At 43.0% G+C, this 18,889-nt stretch overlaps 1 protein-coding gene and 1 long non-coding RNA gene across 3 annotated transcripts in view; one reads left to right on the top strand and one right to left on the bottom strand.

Annotated features, from left to right (window-relative positions):
* Positions 1 to 18,889, top strand: part of LOC139752192 (uncharacterized) — a 277,547-nt gene that overhangs the window by 2,092 nt on the left and 256,566 nt on the right. The gene's annotated exons all lie outside the window — the stretch shown is intronic.
* On the bottom strand, positions 1,129 to 3,008 carry LOC139752194 (uncharacterized). Its single transcript, XR_011713491.1, has 2 exons — positions 2,229 to 3,008; positions 1,129 to 2,018 (listed from the first exon to the last, which is right to left on the bottom strand). It is a non-coding gene; the product is annotated as an uncharacterized lncRNA (long non-coding RNA).

Here is an 18,889-nt window from a genome sequence, read left to right as displayed (position 1 = left end):
ATGATAGATATACATCAAATGACGGATGTGACATAAATGAAAGCCTCTGATTTTAATGTTTTGCCAGCGGTAATTTTATTGATTTTCTCATGTTCGTACCGTCCTTTTATTTGTGATATTCAAAGGATTGGATGGCAGGAACCCTTTGTGAGTGGTATACGAAGGTGGATGATTTATTATTACAGATACAGTTAATGAATTAGGAAAAATACCTGTGCATCACTTTTTTAAAATCCATATATTTTATCCATTTGTAGGTCACGAATTGCAGCTAACTGACCAAAAATGTACTGTTTATTATTTGTTTACAACAGATTTATCGTACACTGCGCTTGCAACTGTGTTGAGTGTGTGTTTCAGTGAAACGTTATTTTACTTATGCTACAGTGAAGCATTGTACGATTATATAACATGATCCAGTGGAAGACATATCTCGTGCTACTAACGTTCACTACAGTAATCCTTCACAATTTTCCTTAATGTCTACACACCACTGGATCCTGTACGTCTATTGTAGTGACGCGTTACATCTCTGTCATCTACTGAACATAGCCATGTATGATTATGATTAACTATATTCTAATTAACTATGATCATAATCATAAGTACAATCAACTCAATGGCAGCTCACGAACCGATACAATTATGTTCACAAAAGCAACATGAAAGATAACGTATGAGTGGAATGAGATAAGGGAAACCTTCCCTCATCCTTCCCTCCTGAGTTGTTGGGAGATTAAATATCAAACAACATCCACTTCCCAGGAGGAAAGGATGACAGAAGGTTTGATAACCATGTATTCCCAAGTAAGATTATTTCTTATATTTCCATGTATGATAACCATATATTTCCAGGTATGATAACCAGATATAAATTCCGCGGACAATACAGATTTAACTTAGAGTTTTTCAGCAGAATTCGAAAAATATTCAGATCAGGAGGACATAATTGCAAGTTGAACGTAAAATGTGTGGTGAGGGTCGTGAGGGGGATAGTGTGGGAAAGGTTGTGAAGGGAGTAAGGTGTGGGGAGGGTCATGAATGGGGGGTGATGTTTGTAAAGAATCAGCTGGTGCAAATCTGGTACGGCCACTTGTATTATAACAGCCCCTCTTGTGGCTGTATGGCCTTTATATTTCATTCTCTCTCTCTCTCTCTCTCTCTCTCTCTCTCTCTCTCTCTCTCTCTCTCTCTCTCTCTCTCTCTCTCTCTCTCTCTCTCTCTCTCTCTATGGTTCTGGTTCCACGTTACATTTTACACACGTCAAGATTCACTCACTCATGTCATCAGGGAACAGAGCCTATTAGTCCAGAATGAATTCACTCATCATTTTCAACTTTCATTCAGATATGACATATTTACTACTCTTCACCTGTCATTTATCAGAATCACTTATGGGTAGTATATCGTTTAAGTATTTTCTTATTTGACTTTAACCCGCATTTTTTGCTGTGAATCTTTTACCAGTTGATCCTTTAACCAAAAAACAATGGAAAATATGGGATAAGTGTCCTACATCGTCTGCATTATATGATTGACTTTTGATGATGCAAGTAAGATAGCTGACTTTTAATGATGCAAGTAAGATAGCTAACCATTGTTACGTATCTTAATAAAATTGTAAAGTTATACCTGAGATATAACATACTCTCAAAGTATACTATTAAAAGAAAATGTTTAGTTTTAGGGCCTGACTGTGGTAATTATAATTCTGTCCTTACACTGAGCACCTTTATTATAAACCATCATATCTTTAAGCTTGTTATCTAAAAATACAAAAACCACAGCTGGAAGTATATTATGGTTGTTTATTACGCTGTATATTGAAGTTAGGGAGATGTGCCTCTTTCTCCAGCCCGTCGAACATTTATGTTGTGCACACTGCAGTAACCGTGACTTGCCCTCCTCAAGTTGCAACATGGAACGCGCACTTGATGACAGGGAACACAACACATGTATGCTGGTGGTACGCCGGTCCTGCTGACCTGCCTGTGACCCAGGCTCTCCCAGGAAACTCTCTGAAACATGAAACTCACATTATGAGTAACATCAAACCTTACCAAAAGCAAAATCTATGTCAAGAAGTAGACTAGTTTTTTGTATTAATTAACATAGTGGGATTCAAGAACATCTTATAACTATATGGATATTGGCTGGTTCAGAGAAGTTAGTGTAATAGATATTGATCATTTCAGTATGTCATTAATTATGACCACGACGTGACTTACTCTAAACCCGATAGCTCAGGTGTAAAGGCTAGGCCGTTATACCAAGGGATGTTAACGTCTTGCTTAAGCGTTCTACCGCCGTACCCAAAGGTCGTAATGCGTTCAGGGGTCGTACCGTCGCGCTCCAGGTGTTAAAGGAGGGATATGTCAGTTGGTGTGTGGGTGAGGGACAGCACGTACACGAGGGCCACCTGCCTGCCAGATGTACAATAATATTCTGTGAGGTGCGTGCGATATGATCCTTTCCTCTGCCAGACTACATGACTGTGAGAAAATTATGAAGAATTCTTAACAAGCCAAAGCTTTCAGGCAAGGAAACACGTGGGCTTTTTAGGCGTATCCCCCCCCCCCCCCATGATGAATCCTGTTCATTGAAATCTGAAAAAAAAGTGTGGAGGAAGAGGTCAAAGATTGAAGGATGGTTCATTTTAGGCTACTTACCCCCCTATGTAACCTCGTAATCAGTCGTGGGTGTAAGCTGTTGCCTCACAGCACACCGCAGTTATTTTACTGGGGCCCAGGACAGTCTCCGGCCTAGTTTGATCCCAGTATGTGTTAAGGGATGTCGGTGATTTAATATTGTGGATCGTGGCGAAATGTCTACTCAGCACCATTGTGTCATATTAATGGATTCCTTACAGACCCTAGAATTCTGTGCCATCGCTTTCAAGAATGATACTTTACGTTACATTACGTTTTTTTTTTTTCCAAAAGGAACAGAGAAGGGGGCCAGGTGAGGATATTCCTTGAAAGGCTCAGTCCTCTGTTCTTAACGCTACCTCGCTAACGCGGGAAATGGCGAATAGTATAATATATATATATATATATATATATATATATATATGATCCCTGGGGATAGGGGATTAAGAATACTTCCCACGTATTCCCTGCGTGTCGTAGAAGGCGACTAAAAGGGGAGGGAGCGGGGGGCTGGAAATCCTCCCCTCTCGTTTTTTTTTTTTTTTTTTTTTTTTTTTTTTTCCAAAAGAAGGAACAGAGAATTGGGCCAGGTGAGGGTATTCCCTCAAAGGCCCAGTCCTCTGTTCTTAATGCTACCTCGCTAACGCGGGAAATGGCGAATAGTTTAAAAGAAAGAAAAATATATATATATATATATATATATATATATATATATATATATATATATATATATATATATATATATATATATATATATATGACTCATGTCTGCTGTACGCCTTTTAACGATATAGCTCATCATTTCAATATCTTTTCACAGTCATCACTGGAAATTAAGGCAAAAAGATGTTAAAGCAGAATCATCTGACTTCTAGAAGCGGGGAAATAGATTCTTCAGTAATATAAACAAAGTTTTGTGGACTTATTATTAAATATATTTCGTGAGTTACGCAAGAGAGTGGCCCTGATGGTTGGCTGGTTAACCAGGTTTGTGGCCTATTAACTTCAAGGGTCATTAAAGCCGTCAACCCAAGTTATAATTACCAGTCGAAGATCTTGAACACCTTCCTCAGGTACTGAAAACTGTTCCAAGATCATGCTCGCCCGCTGTACACGGGCGCTGACTAGGTGATGTTGATGGATTAAAGTACGACAGAAAAATGAAGACGGTACGAAGACTGTGTCAGGCCGTGACGCGTACGATGCTGCACGTTCAAGATGGAGGCGAATGTACACTAGACATCTTGTTTTCTCTCCACTTTACCTTCCCAGCTCAACCCCTTCGTTTTCCCCCTCCTAACGGCCCAATTATGGACGTTAGTGGGACTCATGAGCGAAGAGACTTGAAAGAGTTATTTACCAAGAAGGGAATGACAGCCGACCCAAGTGGCGTTTCAGATGTGTGTGGTGTTCGCTATGATCATCACGGATATTTCTGCGAGAACAGTGACACAAAGACAATTTCGCCACGAAATATATGATTGCGTCACACGTCCAGCACTGACGGGTCCTGAGCTGACGTAGGGGAGCCTAACCTTAACCGCTCATCCGCTGGAGCCATGCAAAACCAGCGGAGGCACGCTAACTGCAGATGGAAAGTAAACAAAAATGAAAAGAAGAAATGGCAAAAACAAAATGTATTCATCTCTGGCGAGACATATTCATTTAGATACACACACACACACACACACACACACACACACACACACACACACACACGTACACATACACACACACACACACACACACACACACACACACACACATATATATATATATATATATATATATATATATATATATATATATATATATATATATATAAAAGCCAAGAGCACCGTCCTATCACCAGTGGTGTCAAGCCAGTAGTAATGCTGTCAGCAGTTGGCATGCTGGACCTCACATCACGCACTGAGAAATCCAAGTCATTCCACCGACGTCGTGTCCACTGTGGAAATCATCAGAAAAAAAAGTTTACTTAATTTCGTTTTAAATAATGTCTTCTGTGGGAATCATAGTCATGTCTTCTGTGGGGATCATGAAGTCATGTCCTCCCCTGTGGTATTCATAAAGTCATGTCTTCCTCTGTGGTAATCATGAAGTCATGTCTTGCCCTATGGGAATAATAAACTCATGTCTTCCTCTATGGTAATCATGAAGTCATGTTTCCCCTGTGGGAATAATAAACTCATGTCTTCCTCTATGGTAATCATGAAGTCATGTTTCCCCTGTGGGAATAATAAACTCATGTCTTCCTCTATGGTAATCATGAAGTCATGTTTCCCCTGTGGGAATAATAAAGTCATGTCTTCCTCTGTGGTAATCATGAAGTCATGTCTTCCCCTGTGGGAATAATAAAGTCATGTCTTCCCTGTGGTAATCATGAAGTCATGTCTTCCCCTGTGGTAATCATGAAGTCATGTCTTCCCTGTGGTAATCATGAAGTCATGTCTTCCCCTGTGGTAATCATGAAGTCATGTCTTCCCCTGTGGGAATAATAAAGTCATGTCTTCCCCTGTGGTAATCATGAAGTCATGTCTTCCCCTGTGGTAATCATGAAGTCATGTCTTCCCCTGTGGGAATAATAAAGTCATGTCTTCCCCTGTGGTAATCATGAAGTCATGTCTTCCCTGTAGGAATCCTGATTGTCATGTCTTCCCCCGTAGGAATCATGAGGTCATTTATTTCCCATTGGGAATCATGACAGTCACGTCTTCCCCCGTGGGAATCATGACAGTCACGTCTTCCCCCGTGGTAATCATGACAGTCACGTCTTCCCCCGTGGTAATCATGACAGTCACGTCTTCCCCCGTGGTAATCATGACAGTCACGTCTTCCCCCGTGGGACTCATTACCGTTAAGCCACACACGGACTCTCTCTCGTCATTCATTCTTGTCACCACGAATGTGTTGTGGACGTGTTTAGTCCGGCGTGACCTGGGCCAGGTAGTACCGCCCCAGGTCTAGAGTGTACCTGACCTGGGTACACAGGTGCCTGACCTCTCAGGAGAGTCATGCCTCCTGACCTGTGGTTTGACCTGTGGTGATCCGGACACCGTTGACACAAACACAGCTTGTAGGTCACCCAGACCAGGCCCCTGGCTCGTAGTGTGGCCTAGTTGGGCCAGCCAGCAGGTGTGACCTGGGCTGTGGACCTGACAACGACTTGAGGAAGTGACAGTAATAAACGAACGTGAGGACGTTCATGTACAGAGATACCACATGACAACACATCAGGTGGGGAAGCTGTGAGGTATGAGAGTGGGGTTCCTCACGTTGTATGGTAGAGTGATGGTGAGGTATGAGAGTGGGGTTCCTCACGTTGTGTGGTAGTGATGGTGAGGTATGAGAGTGGGGTTCCTCACGTTGTGTGGTAGTGATGGTGAGGTATGAGAGTGGGGTTCCTCACGTTGTGTGGTAGTGATGGTGAGGTATGAGAGTGGGGTTCCTCACGTTGTATGGTAGAGTGATGGTGAGGTATGAGAGTGGGGTTCCTCACGTTGTGTGGTAGTGATGGTGAGGTATGAGAGTGGGGTTCCTCACGTTGTATGGTAGAGTGATGGTGAGGTATGAGAGTGGGGTTCCTCACGTTGTGTGGTAGTGATGGTGAGGTATGAGAGTGGGGTTCCTCACGTTGTATGGTAGAGTGATGGTGAGGTATGAGAGTGGGGTTCCTCACGTTGTGTGGTAGTGATGGTGAGGTATGAGAGTGGGGTTCCTCACGTTGTGTGGTAGTGATGGTGAGGTATGAGAGTGGGGTTCCTCACGTTGTATGGTAGAGTGATGGTGAGGAGTGCAGGTCTGGTGTCTGTGACTGAGAGATTCTGATGTTTAGCACCCTGACTGCTGCCGCACATCCTCAAGCACAATTGTGACATTCGTTCCTGTAGGCTGGTAAGGTAGTCATTCCCTTAAAGACCCGATTAATTATTTCTCGTACAGAACTTCCGTTGATTAGGTATGGAGTGATTCTAAGCGAGAAAGTTCTGTATGACATAAAAGGTTTTTCAAATCTTTGAATAGATTCTTTGGTACCAGGAGCAGAGTGTGTTTACTGGCAGGGGTGCGGGAGTAGGATCACAGAGTCATGTCTTTACCATACACCAGGATACACGAATGCACTGTCTCGAATTACAAGTGTCAAATGTACTATACAGATAGGAAAGCAGAGGGCCTCGTCCACCTCCCTGGGGTACGCCATATTCAATAGCCCGAACATTTGAAGCATCATTAGTGAAAGACGCGAAGTGTTTTCCAGTTCTTAACTTTCAAACCACTCCGTCGGTAGCCCGAGATACTGATGTGCTGGTGGTCATAATACTGGTGTACTGGTGGTCGTAGATACTGATGTGCTGGTGGTCATAATACTGGTGTACTGGTGGTCGTAGATACTGATGTGCTGGTGGTCATAATACTGGTGTACTGGTGGTCGTAGATACTGATGTGCTGGTGGTCATAATACTGGTGTACTGGTGGTCGTAGACACTAGTGTACTGGTGGTCGTAGACACTGGTGTATTGGTGGTCATAGACACTGGTGTACTGGTGGTCATAATACTGGTGTACTGGTGGTCGTAGATACTGGTGTACTGGAGGTCGGAGATACTGGTGTACTGGTGGTCGTAGATACTGGTGTACTGGAGGTCGGAGATACTGGTGTACTGGTGGTCGTAGATACTGGTGTACTGGAGGTCGGAGATACTGGTGTACTGGTGGTCGGAGATATTGATGTACCGGTTTCTGGAGATACTGGTGTACTCAGGGTTATGTAGCAGAATGTTGTCAGTGAGATCAATGGTTCGTAACAGATCCAGGAACATAGTCAGAACAGATTCTCGGTCATGTGATACTTTCTAATGACAGTCAATAAAGCTGTACGCACCAGCTTCAGTGTTTTCCGTGAAGCCATCCATACTGGTATTTTGTGAGGAAGCTGTTGCCTTCCACTCACTAAGTAGGTTGCCAACATACTACTGTTTCTTGAGTTTTACATCTGGAAGGAAGGCTGCATAGTGAGAGATCTGTACTCACTAACATGGGAACTTTGCCTTATATACTGGAACTGTGATGGTAGTATTTCTCTGCTTCATGATGCCTTTCAGTTGCCTTTCCCGAGGTGGATGGCTCTCTCATAATCCAGGGTGTGAGGTACAGTGGTGGTGTGAGGTATAATGGTCGTGTGAGGTGTACTGGTAGGTGTGAGGTACAATGATGGTGAGGTACAATAGCAGTCTTAACCTTCATCTAAGTAACCTCATAAGTGCCGGTAGTGTTTTGTATGGGAGCTGGGGCTGTTGTGGGGGGCAGTGGTGAGGTGGAGACTGGCACTCTTGAGGCCATCATCCTGGACCTTGACTAGAGTGCAGTAGCTGACACACTCAGACTGGACTAGAGTGCGGGCGTTATGTCATGGCCAACCCGTCACATGCAGTCTCCCGCGCCACACGCATGCTTGGCTCGGCCGGCATGCAAATAACCCTTACCATTAGGATTAAATGCTATTTACATGACATTTAAGACTTACACTCATGAATATACTCAAGAAGGCCAAGACAGAAGGCAAGGGAGGGACTCAAGTGAGTAGTGAGAATGTGAGTCAGAGTGGTGTGGAGGGCGGCCGGGCGGGCCAGCGTCGCTCTGCCCACCTGACCCCCTTTGCATCTGGGCCCAGCGTTGCCACGTCTCCCGGGAGGGCGCATGATGCCAGATGTTTCCTGTGCACTACTGAGCTGCCGGACACACAACATCATAATGTTCCTGGTCCCTGGATGTCATCAGGAGCTCACTCTCGTCTCGGAGACGGTGATGACAGAGACATCCAGAGCCCACTGTTATCTGGGACACGTGATGACTCTTGCTTTTCCTACTATGGAACGGTAGTCTAAGTCTGTTGCCCAATTCTAAACGCTACAGCATGAGTCTGAAAATCTGAATGAAGTCTTTTGTTAGTACAACGTCGAGTTGGCGTCTTGACACTGCAGGATGTGGAGACACTGCACAGTAACTGTGGGAGAGAAGAAGACGGTAGTAGACCATGGCAACGATTCTGCAGCTTGCCATAGCGAGTATAAACAGGTCATAGCCAGCTGATGTGTGACACTGTAGGGAAATAGTCGCTCCAGGGAAGCAATCAGTCTGAAAATAATTCAATCTTTTTTTTTTTTTATAAAAGAACAGAACATGTTATGATATCAGATCAAGTTGCAAAGTACATAATGCACGTGCAGAAGGTTATTGTAGCCAAGGAAAGATAACTGTAGCTCCACCACCACCACGAACTTCCCTCTCCACCACCCGCCACTGTCATACTTCACCACCAGTCTCCATCAGCTTCTTTTCCCTCATTCTCCATCCTCCTCCTTCGTCACCGTTCTTCATCGGCCTTCATCAACATTCTTCCTCCTCACCAGCCTCCTACACCACCATTCTCTCACCACAAGCCTCCCTCACCACATGCAACCATCATCTCCAACATTACTTGCTCACGTGAACACCATCTCTGTCATGTCTCCACAACCATCATTGTCTTTCGGGTTTTCTTTCCTTTCTGGTCTCCCAGGTCATCCCTTTTTGGCCTCCTGCGTCCTTTCTGGTCTTCCAGGTCATCCTTATCAGACCTGGTCGTTATTTTCTAAATTCGTATTCATTTTTCTTACTTTTCTCCTTAGCGCTTTCCTGAGCTTAACCATTCCTGAGCTTAGCAATTTGCACATATCACTCGTGAGCATAGCATGTTCTCAATACCACTCTCCTGAGCTTAGCAATTTCTCCATACCACTCTCCTGAGCCGAGCAATATCTATATGCCACTAGTAGACGCCCGCATCACAAAAAGTACCGGTACTGGTCCTTCCCACCTCCTCTTAACATTACCAGTGAAGCTACTTCTGGTGCAGTAGGGCAACTGCCGCCACCACTGTAAGTCCTTTTCATGATGGTAGTGGTTGATAACTGCTGTATTGTTTAACGATTAGAATCACCTTTACCTTTACCATGCTCCTATCCTAATAAGGCAAGTTAATTGGGCTTAGGTTAGTGTAGCTCAAGCGGGTGTTGTGTATTAGAAGTATCTACACAAACAAACAATTAGTGTAAAGATGATAATCAAATGGAACGCCACTGCAGGCAGATGTGGCTAGGCTGTTAAAGTCGTAGTCAGATTCTATTGGGTCCTTTGTGTGGTAAGTAAACGTTACAACCGTCCTGCAAGCAGCAGTAGTGTATACATTTTAATCTGAGATGACTGACTCGCCACAAAGAAGCTGGCCACCCCCCCCCCACACACACACACATGAAGGTATAACTCGTCACTACTTGTTGTACAAATAACCTCTCGAATGTATACGAGTTCATCCAAACCTTAACTAATCTTGGATGTCATAAGAAGTTAGCATTCTACAGGTATTAAGAAACTATCGAGAGCGTAACTTACTGACAAAAAGGACTATAGTAATGTAACCTAAAAACCTATACTAGAAGTGTAAAGAATATGCTAACCTGCCTTCATGAAATCTATTCACTTTAATCGTCCTGAGAAAGTTCATGCCCACAGTATCAGCTGTATGTAACACATACCTCCCTATGAATTTCACCCTATACTTCGATTATGTACTTACTGTACATATGTTTCCAATGCGCCAAATTTCTGGCCACAGTTGCAGTGTGTATATCTAAATGAACTTATAGGTATCACATTCATTTGAATAACAGACATTAATCTATTTGCTAGTAAAGCACTAATATATTTACAGCTTGTTTTTCAGGCTTTTAGTAAATACATTGTTCCAATGTGGGCTACACTGAGATAAGGGAATATGCTATCTTACAGACATTCCGAATGTGTAACCTGATTTGATGTATAAGAAATCACAAGCGAAATTTTATGTACTGTGCATATGTCATGTACAGGTGGTTAGGTAGGTGTTCCTGAAATTAGTAATTACTATTTGCAAGGCCTGACGCTGGACCCAGTTCTTGTCATGACGCGTTGCTTTGAAATCATGACGAGTATGGCTGATGATAGACCCCCGAGAAATACCTGAAAAAGAAAAAAAGTAAACGAATCATTTAGAGTGTTGGAATAGCTTCCGAATGGTTATGTTCTGATAGAATAATACAAGACGATGCCATTTAAGTGTATACATAAAAGAGGAAGCATGTCTGACGTGTGAGAAGTTTACCTGATCCATTTTGCAGCTGATGGTACTCAAAAAGTAATTGGTGTTGTTGGATGGAGGAAAGCCGACCGCTGGGTGGTACCGACTCCCACGAGGCAGACAGTTGTCTCTGCTCTTTGTGACAAGACAACATATTGTATTCTTTTTTCATTTTCCTTAACATATGTTGCACATATGGGTAATTACAGGATGTCATGGAACAAGCTGTGAATCTGGTCACCTATAGATGGTCTTCGCTAAGTTAACAAAGGTTGTAATATGCATCATATACAGCAAATGTTTTTCTTGAAGGAAGTTTTGTTACAGTGCATCAAAACTTGACATAAATCATTGTTATCGAACAAGAATTATATACCAATCTCAATAAAGTTTTGCAAATTTCTATGAATATAAAGATAAGATTTGATTGTAAAGTTACAAGAAAATGCTACTTCTACTTTGATAATGCACTACTTTGATAAGATCAATTCTCCGAAATGTTTCGTGTGGAAGAAATTATTTCAATTAAGAACTTGTTTCTACAAGAGAGAAAGCCTTGTTTTCGAAAATGCGGATGCCAGAGGCCATGTTGTACAAGATGCAAAAAAGGGAATTGCTTGTAACTGGAAATATATGGTAGCTGTTTCTTTTTGTCCAGTAAGTAAGAACCCTTGTTCTAGACATATATAATTATATGACATGCTTAGTTGGCTTTGAAAAACAGTTTGGAAAAGAACTTTGTATAGTCCAGATGATTGTCGTTCAGCATTCAAGTAGAAGTGCTTGGCTCCTGTCGGTCAAGTAACCGTTTCCAAAACACATCAGCTGCTTGTCGCTACCTGCTGCTGCTGCTTTCCGGCACTGCTGAGGAAGAACTGCCAGAACTTTTACCATCATCACTTCCTGTTCACTGAGGAGGAAACTCGATTAAATCAAATGTTAACCTCATTTTGCGCTTCAGTTAACAGTTTCATATTTCAACAAATTCCTATCTTACTGGAGAACATAAAAAATAGATATGACAACATGTATCATACTGCACTTCGAAATTCGTTATAATTTATAATAATGTCCTGAATCATTGGCATCTAGGAATATTTGGTTAGTATTAACTTAAATTGAGCTACCTTATATAAGGTGGATTGCTGGACTACACTGTGTAAGGGAGGGAAATATTGGAAACGTTTAAATGATTACAATTCTGTATTCAGAAACACGGTAACGTATTGTACACGCAAAACAAGGTAATTAGGTTGGCTCAGGCAGAATTGAATTGAACTGGACAGGTCAGGTCTGGGAGCGCTGAAGAGTTTGGAAAGAGAGAATGTTGTCTAGAAGGGTAAAAATTGGTATATTTGAAGGTATAGTAGTCCCAGCAATATTTGATAAATGTTAGGGACTATACATAAGGCTGTGCGGAAGGTGGATGTGTTCGAAATGAAATGTTTCAGGACAATATGTGGTGTGTGTTGGTTTGATCGAGTAAATAATGAAATGGTGGTGAGATTTTTTTTTCTTTGAAAGAATTCTCATATGTGACCCGGCTTGGATTCATTTGACATGCAAACCATATTATAAAAAGTAACCATTCATTAATGTGGGCTCGCAGTCTAATGGATAATAATGTTTGGTGTATGCACACTACCGAAATATTTGTTAGATGAATGATGTAGTAAGTTTCAGCCAACATGAAGAACAAACGAGAAGTACATGAGTCTTTTAGAAATACAAAGTCATAAGATTCTGAAAGAGTATTCCTTGCTCTGAACTTTTAAACGATTGATATGATTTCATCAGCTGTAAAGCTTGTCATAAGGCATTTTATAGCAATTTACCTGTTTATGGCTGATGAGAACCTTGGCATATATTAGTGTGGCTATTCCAGTTAAGGCTATCGTTGCCACCAAATCTTTGACTCTTAAGAGCTTGTCTGCACTGATACCTGTTGTAAACTCCGAGTCATGTTAGATATAAGGCTTTTACGATTGTGCAGTGGAATTGAGGCAAACAACATTATCGTAAGTTGTACTCTAGCATATGGTATTCTTGCATCAGAATTTGACTTTGGGGTAGTGGTTGCACACCTCAATCTTAAATGCACCATTTTTGCAGTAAAGTAATAAAGTGTACACATTTTCGATAGACGATTTCTAATTGCTTAGCAGATTAGTCATATGTATATGACATGCTACCTTATGACGAAACAAATGCGATTTTTTTGGGTGCACCTCTTAGCATGCAACACAGTCTGCTGTTTTGAATAGAATTTGCAGGAAGTTTTGACGACTGTGAAAAGCATTATAGCTGTTAGAAACAAACGATACTTCGTGATTCGCAGATATACTGCACCATAGTCTTATCTCTCCTGATACAGGGTTGGATCATCATGACAAAATTTCTCTGGCGTTACTTCAGAATCAGGAGGGTAACTTGTCGAAATGGCGTCACAAAGTTTCTCACTGGTACTCAGACACAAATCGTCATATTTACGATATTCTGTTTTCCCACAGCAAACGTGGATGCAGAATTTTCCCCAGGCTGTTGAGTGGCATACCCTGCCGCTAATACCGACTTTCCATGCAATTGTCATTTACGTGACAGAATTTTCCGTGATTATTTATCTCTTTCATAATCATTTGTATCTTTGCTGATTTGTATTTTTAATGCGAGTAACCCATGATTTTTTCCCCAAACCATAAACGTACCGGTTAAAGCTTCGTGAAATCTAGCCTTTTTTACTTTGAAATTCTTTGTTAATATGTATGGATTATGTAATATTTATTGTGTTTATTATGTAATGTTTGTTAGGAGTGCATGTAGGTTGTCGCATCTGATGCCTTGTGTAGGGTTTCTTGTGTATCTGCATTTTAAGATTTTGTTTTTGTAAATATATGAAAACAATAGTCCCACAAAGGATTCAACAGACGGAAAATTCGAGTGCTTTCTACAATTGATGACAAGACAGAACTTTAGGTGATTGCTTACTTTGAGGTGCCATCGTGTATCCTAGCATTTGAAATGACTGGTAGTGTACCTGAAGGTGATATCGTTCGACCTAGTTTAGGTAAAAGGTTAAGCATGGTTTCAATCAATTTTGTGCTAGCCTAGTTATCACTGAGTCAGCTCATCTGATGGTCAGCCTAGTGCTCGAAGCTTTGCATGGTCTTCAGTGATCAGTTCAAAATTTCCTTGAAACGATTTTGTTATTATTATTATTATTATTATTATTATTATTATTATTATTATTATTATTATTGTTATTATTATTATTAGTAGTAGTAGTAGTATAGTAGTAGTAGTAACCGTAGTAGTGATACTAATATTCCTAATGGGCATGCATGGTGTTGTACGAGTTGGAGCGATGCGTTACATAGGTGATGGCGTAGTGTCTGTCTACTGGGCTGAAACAGGGCATAGGAAACGATCACCTTAAACCACGGTAATGTCTGTGGGGCTTGGCTGTGGTTGGGGCTCTGCCAGTTTCGATGCATTTATTGTACGACAGCTAGAGAGGAGAGAGGAGCAAATGAGGCCGTCCTTCGTCCTCTAGCGCTACCTCGCTGCAGCGGGAAACAATGAACAAAACATAAGTTTTTAGTATTATTGCTGTTACTGCAACTACTAACCAGTAGTTTTTTAAGCTATCAACATGTGTCGTTGAAGGAGGTTTGGTTGTTATTGCCATCTCCAAAATTTTCTTCCTTTCAGTGTGTGTATATATATATATATATATATATATATATATATATATATATATATATATATATATATATATATATATATGATAATGGTTGTGTGTATTTCGTTGATCTTTTTTGTACATATTCACTATTTCTCGCATGAGCGAGGTGGCGTCCGGAACAGATCACTGAGTCTTAGAGTGTTACTTATTCATTCTTTATTAGGCACTACTGCAACTACTGCTGCTGTCACTATCATTCTGTTGTTTGTTGTCATTATTAACGAAAAAAGTTCGGGTTGGCATTACTTTGCTCTGTGAAAGTTCGTTTCCGCATGTGACTTGTGATTCAGGTATTAGCATGAAACTTGATGGCCTGACATTTCCATATGGAAAGGATGAATTTATTTATCTGAAAGATGAGAGTCAATATCACTGGCATCTGTTGGACGGTCATTGCGGTAAGCCACCCTTATAATAGCTGAGCTTATGGTAGATTTGATACTGCATAAAAGACAATAACGAAAACTAAGCTCAGATAGTTTCAACAGTATCTTCTCGAGATCAAGAATATAGTAAATTGTCAGAACTAGTTGACAAGCACTCTAGGCTGTTGCTCTCAGTATTTGTTATTTTTCACCCTAATTTCGTACTCTTACATCACACTGATCTGAGTTCCTGATATCTTCCAGGATTAGAAACAGCCTCGAAAGGACCAATTTGCCTGTTGTTGGTTGAATTCCTTTGTATTTCTTGTAGAGTCATGAGTCTTACAGTGATGGTTCATGAGACTGTTTCCAAGTTAAGATGGTGACCTGTGTGACTGATAACATACCTGTGGTCCAGTTGATGGCTAGGACCCACCCTGGTAACATACTTATGGCACCGGTATTGTAGATGGGTTGCAGCCTAGCATATTAACATACCTGTGGTACCAGCACAGATGGCGAGAGCCTAGCGAATGTGTTCCTCTTAATCTCTGTGTTATGCATTTTTAAAATTCACCGTTCATTGTCGTAATTCTCCTGAGTTGTTGTTTTATTATATGGGTCTTTAAATCACAAGAGTTATTTGGAATATACCTGTATGTGTGTGTGTGTGTGTGTGTGTGTGTGTGTGTGTGTGTGTGTGTTAGACACATAATAAAGAACACGTGAGTTAACACGTCCAAATGTAAAGACTTGTTATTCAATACACCGAAAAGTTATATCAAAAGTTGACGCTTTGTGGAAACTTGACTTTGTAAGTTACTCGTCAAATACATGAAGCTGAAAACCATAACTTTAGGGGGAAATATGCTACATTCTGACCCCCCTTTCCCCCTTAGCGGATCACGCATATAGATTTGTAACTTTTTTACTTGTTATTTCTTCGTATTATGGCGTTCTCAGCAGAGACGAAAACGATGTTTTGCGTCGGTTCGAAATGTGGCGCAGATGATTGATTAGATGTTGCTGAAGAGATGCACTGGTGGAAAGGTCTCGTGGTTAGGTAAGATGCTGATGGAGAAATCACGTGGTTGGGTATTGTGCAGGTCTCGTGGTTAACTAATGTGTTGGTGGAGAGGTCTCGTGGTTGGGTATTGTGCAGGTGGAGAGGTCTCGTAGTTAGCTACTGTGAAGAAAGCGTATAACAAGCTGGGGAAATGCGAATTGTGTGAGAGTAGTTACGACCCTGGGGCTTCTAGCGGTGCGATCCTTGGGTATGATAGAGTGGCCTTTGACTTGACCCTTCAAGAGCCGGGCCAAATGCAACACCAGTTTGTCAAGGGTCGTAACATCATGTCTAAGGGACGTAACATTATGTTTAAGGGTCGTAACATCATGTCTGAGGGACGTAACATTATAAGGGTCGTAACATCATGTCTAAGGGACGTAACATTATGTTTAAGGGTCGTAACATCATGTCTGAGGGACGTAACAGTATGTTTAAGGGTCGTAACATCATGTCTGAGGGACGTAACATTTGTCTTAAGAGTTGTAATATCATGTCTTAAGAGTTGTAACATCAAGTTTAAGAGTTGTAACATGGTGTCCAAGGGTTGTAACATCATGTGTAAGAGTTGTAACATCATGTCCAAGGGTTGTAACTTCATGAGCGAGAGTTAATGGGCTCCCATTCAAGTGGGTACAGTGGCGAGGCGAGAAACTTCTGGAGACAAGGTTAATCGTGGCAGGAGCGTGTGGCGGTGTGAGAGATCCAGCTGGGAATGTATATTGTCATGAAAGAACAGAATGATGATTCCACATAAGGTGTCACTAGTAGTCCAGACTGTTGTGAACTGCAGATACACACCTCCTGAGACAGTTTCCCCGTACATTTGTCGTCACGATGGCTTACCTGAGGCTCCGGGCGAGGTACAGTAGGAGGCTGAGTGAAAATCATGATAAGAGTCTACAGTGGTTTATTATGGTAAGGATCTTATGTACAGGGCAACAGCGAGAGATCAGAGTACGGGGGCCGGGCAGGCAAAACCATAAATAAATCACAGAAACTATATGAATCATGGATCACGGAGCCAGGCAGGCAGAGTGGCAGCGATGTAACTCTGGCCACGCACTGCAAGATGGCAGAGCTGGCCAAGGTACGCTGCAGAGAAGTCGTCTGCATCTGCCACGGGCTCCTCATTTTAGACATACAGTGCAAACTAAAATAATCCTTCCGCGAGTAAGTCTACAGAGAATAGATTTTTTTTTATTGGGTTATCTGCAAGGAGGAGGAGCAGTCGGTCGGTGTGTGTGTGTGTGTGGAGGGCGGGAGGTCCTGACGCTGAACTCTTGTGTGTCGCGTTGCAGCCGCACGCACGACGGACGGATGGACGGACCTCAGACGGAGCAAGATATGTCGACGGCATTGCTCTGCGTGTCTCAACACCTGCTGCCCGTGGCTGTCACACTGTCAACACCTGCTGCCCGTGGCTGCCACACTGTCAACACCTGCTGCCCGTGGCTGCCACACTGTCAACACCTGCTGCCCGTGGCTGCCACACTGTCAACACCTGCTGCCCGTGGCTGCCACACTGTCAACACCTGCTGCCCGTGGCTGCCACACTGTCAACACCTGCTGCCCGTGGCTGCCACACTGTCAACACCCGCTGCCCGTGGCTGCCACACTGTCAACACCCGCTGCCCGCGGCTGCCAGTGTCAACACCCGCTGCCCGTGGCTGCCAGTGTCAACACCTGCAGCCCGTGGCTGCCCGTGTCAACACCTACTGCCCGTGGCTGCCCGTGTCAACACCTACTGCCCGTGGCTGCCAGTGTCAACACCTGCAGCCCGTGGCTGCCAGTGTCAACACCCGCTGCCCGTGGCTGCCCGTGTCAACACCTACTGCCCGTGGCTGCCAGTGTCAACACCTGCAGCCCGTGGCTGCCAGTGTCAACACCCGCTGCCCGTGGCTGCCAGTGTCAACACCTGCTGCCCGTGGCTGCCAGTGTCAACACCTGCTGCCCGTGGCTGCCAGTGTCAACACCTCCTGCCCGTGGCTGCCAGTGTCAACACCTGCTGCCCGTGGCTGCCAGTGTCAACACCTGCTGCCCGTGGCTGCCAGTGTCAACACCTGCTGCCCGTGGCTGACAATGTCAACACCTGCTGCCCGTGGCTGCCAGTGTCAACACCTGCTGCCACTGTTGGGGCCTGCCGTTCGTGGTGCCACATGATGTGCATCACGTCAGTGCATATTGTTATTCACCTCAGAACATACATGGTCTCGTTGTGGAAACAACCAGAAAATACTGTAATGGAGGAAAGTATTACGGTCAAGTGTTCCTGTAATTTACAGAATCACTCCTTACTTCCCAGGAACGAGACCTCTGATTTACAGTAGTTAGGTGTGTGTGTGTGTGTGTGTGTGTGTGTGTGTGTGTGTGTGTGTGTGTGTGTCTGGGTGTTCGCGCCAGCAGTGTGTGTAGGTAGAAAAGTTAGCAGGTTCGCGTGTGACTGAGCGTGTGTACGTTGTGGCCTGCATGCAGGGGTATATCATCAAGACCTGGCAGCCAGCGACAGGCTACGGTTTGCGGCATCGCCTGGAAATTCGTGGATAAATCCGGTATTTGTGAAGGATTCGTCGGGCGGAAGGCTGGCGAACCTCGTACATCATGTGTCAAAGCAACGACAACATTTTCAACGCTTTTATCACCTCGAATTACCCGGTAAACTGGTGGGAGGTTCACTTTGATCCACAGCTGTAAGGTCTGACATCAAAATGGTCACCTTTTGTGTGAGAGTGATGATGGGAACATGGTCGAATATAGCCTTCATATTCCTTCATTAGCGGCCAAGACGCTGAATTTCATTTGTATCAACGGACATGAATAATTTAGGAGACATAAAGACATCACTTGTTGAATTCCCAGCTATCAGTAAACCCAGACCATTCTCATGATCCACACACACACACACACACACACA

The sequence above is a fragment of the Panulirus ornatus genome, chromosome 12 (assembly GCF_036320965.1).
Source record: "Panulirus ornatus isolate Po-2019 chromosome 12, ASM3632096v1, whole genome shotgun sequence".
NCBI classification, from domain to species: domain Eukaryota; kingdom Metazoa; phylum Arthropoda; class Malacostraca; order Decapoda; family Palinuridae; genus Panulirus; species Panulirus ornatus.
The sequence above is the reverse complement of the archived record's forward strand: the minus strand, read 5'-3'. Positions and strand labels throughout refer to the sequence as shown.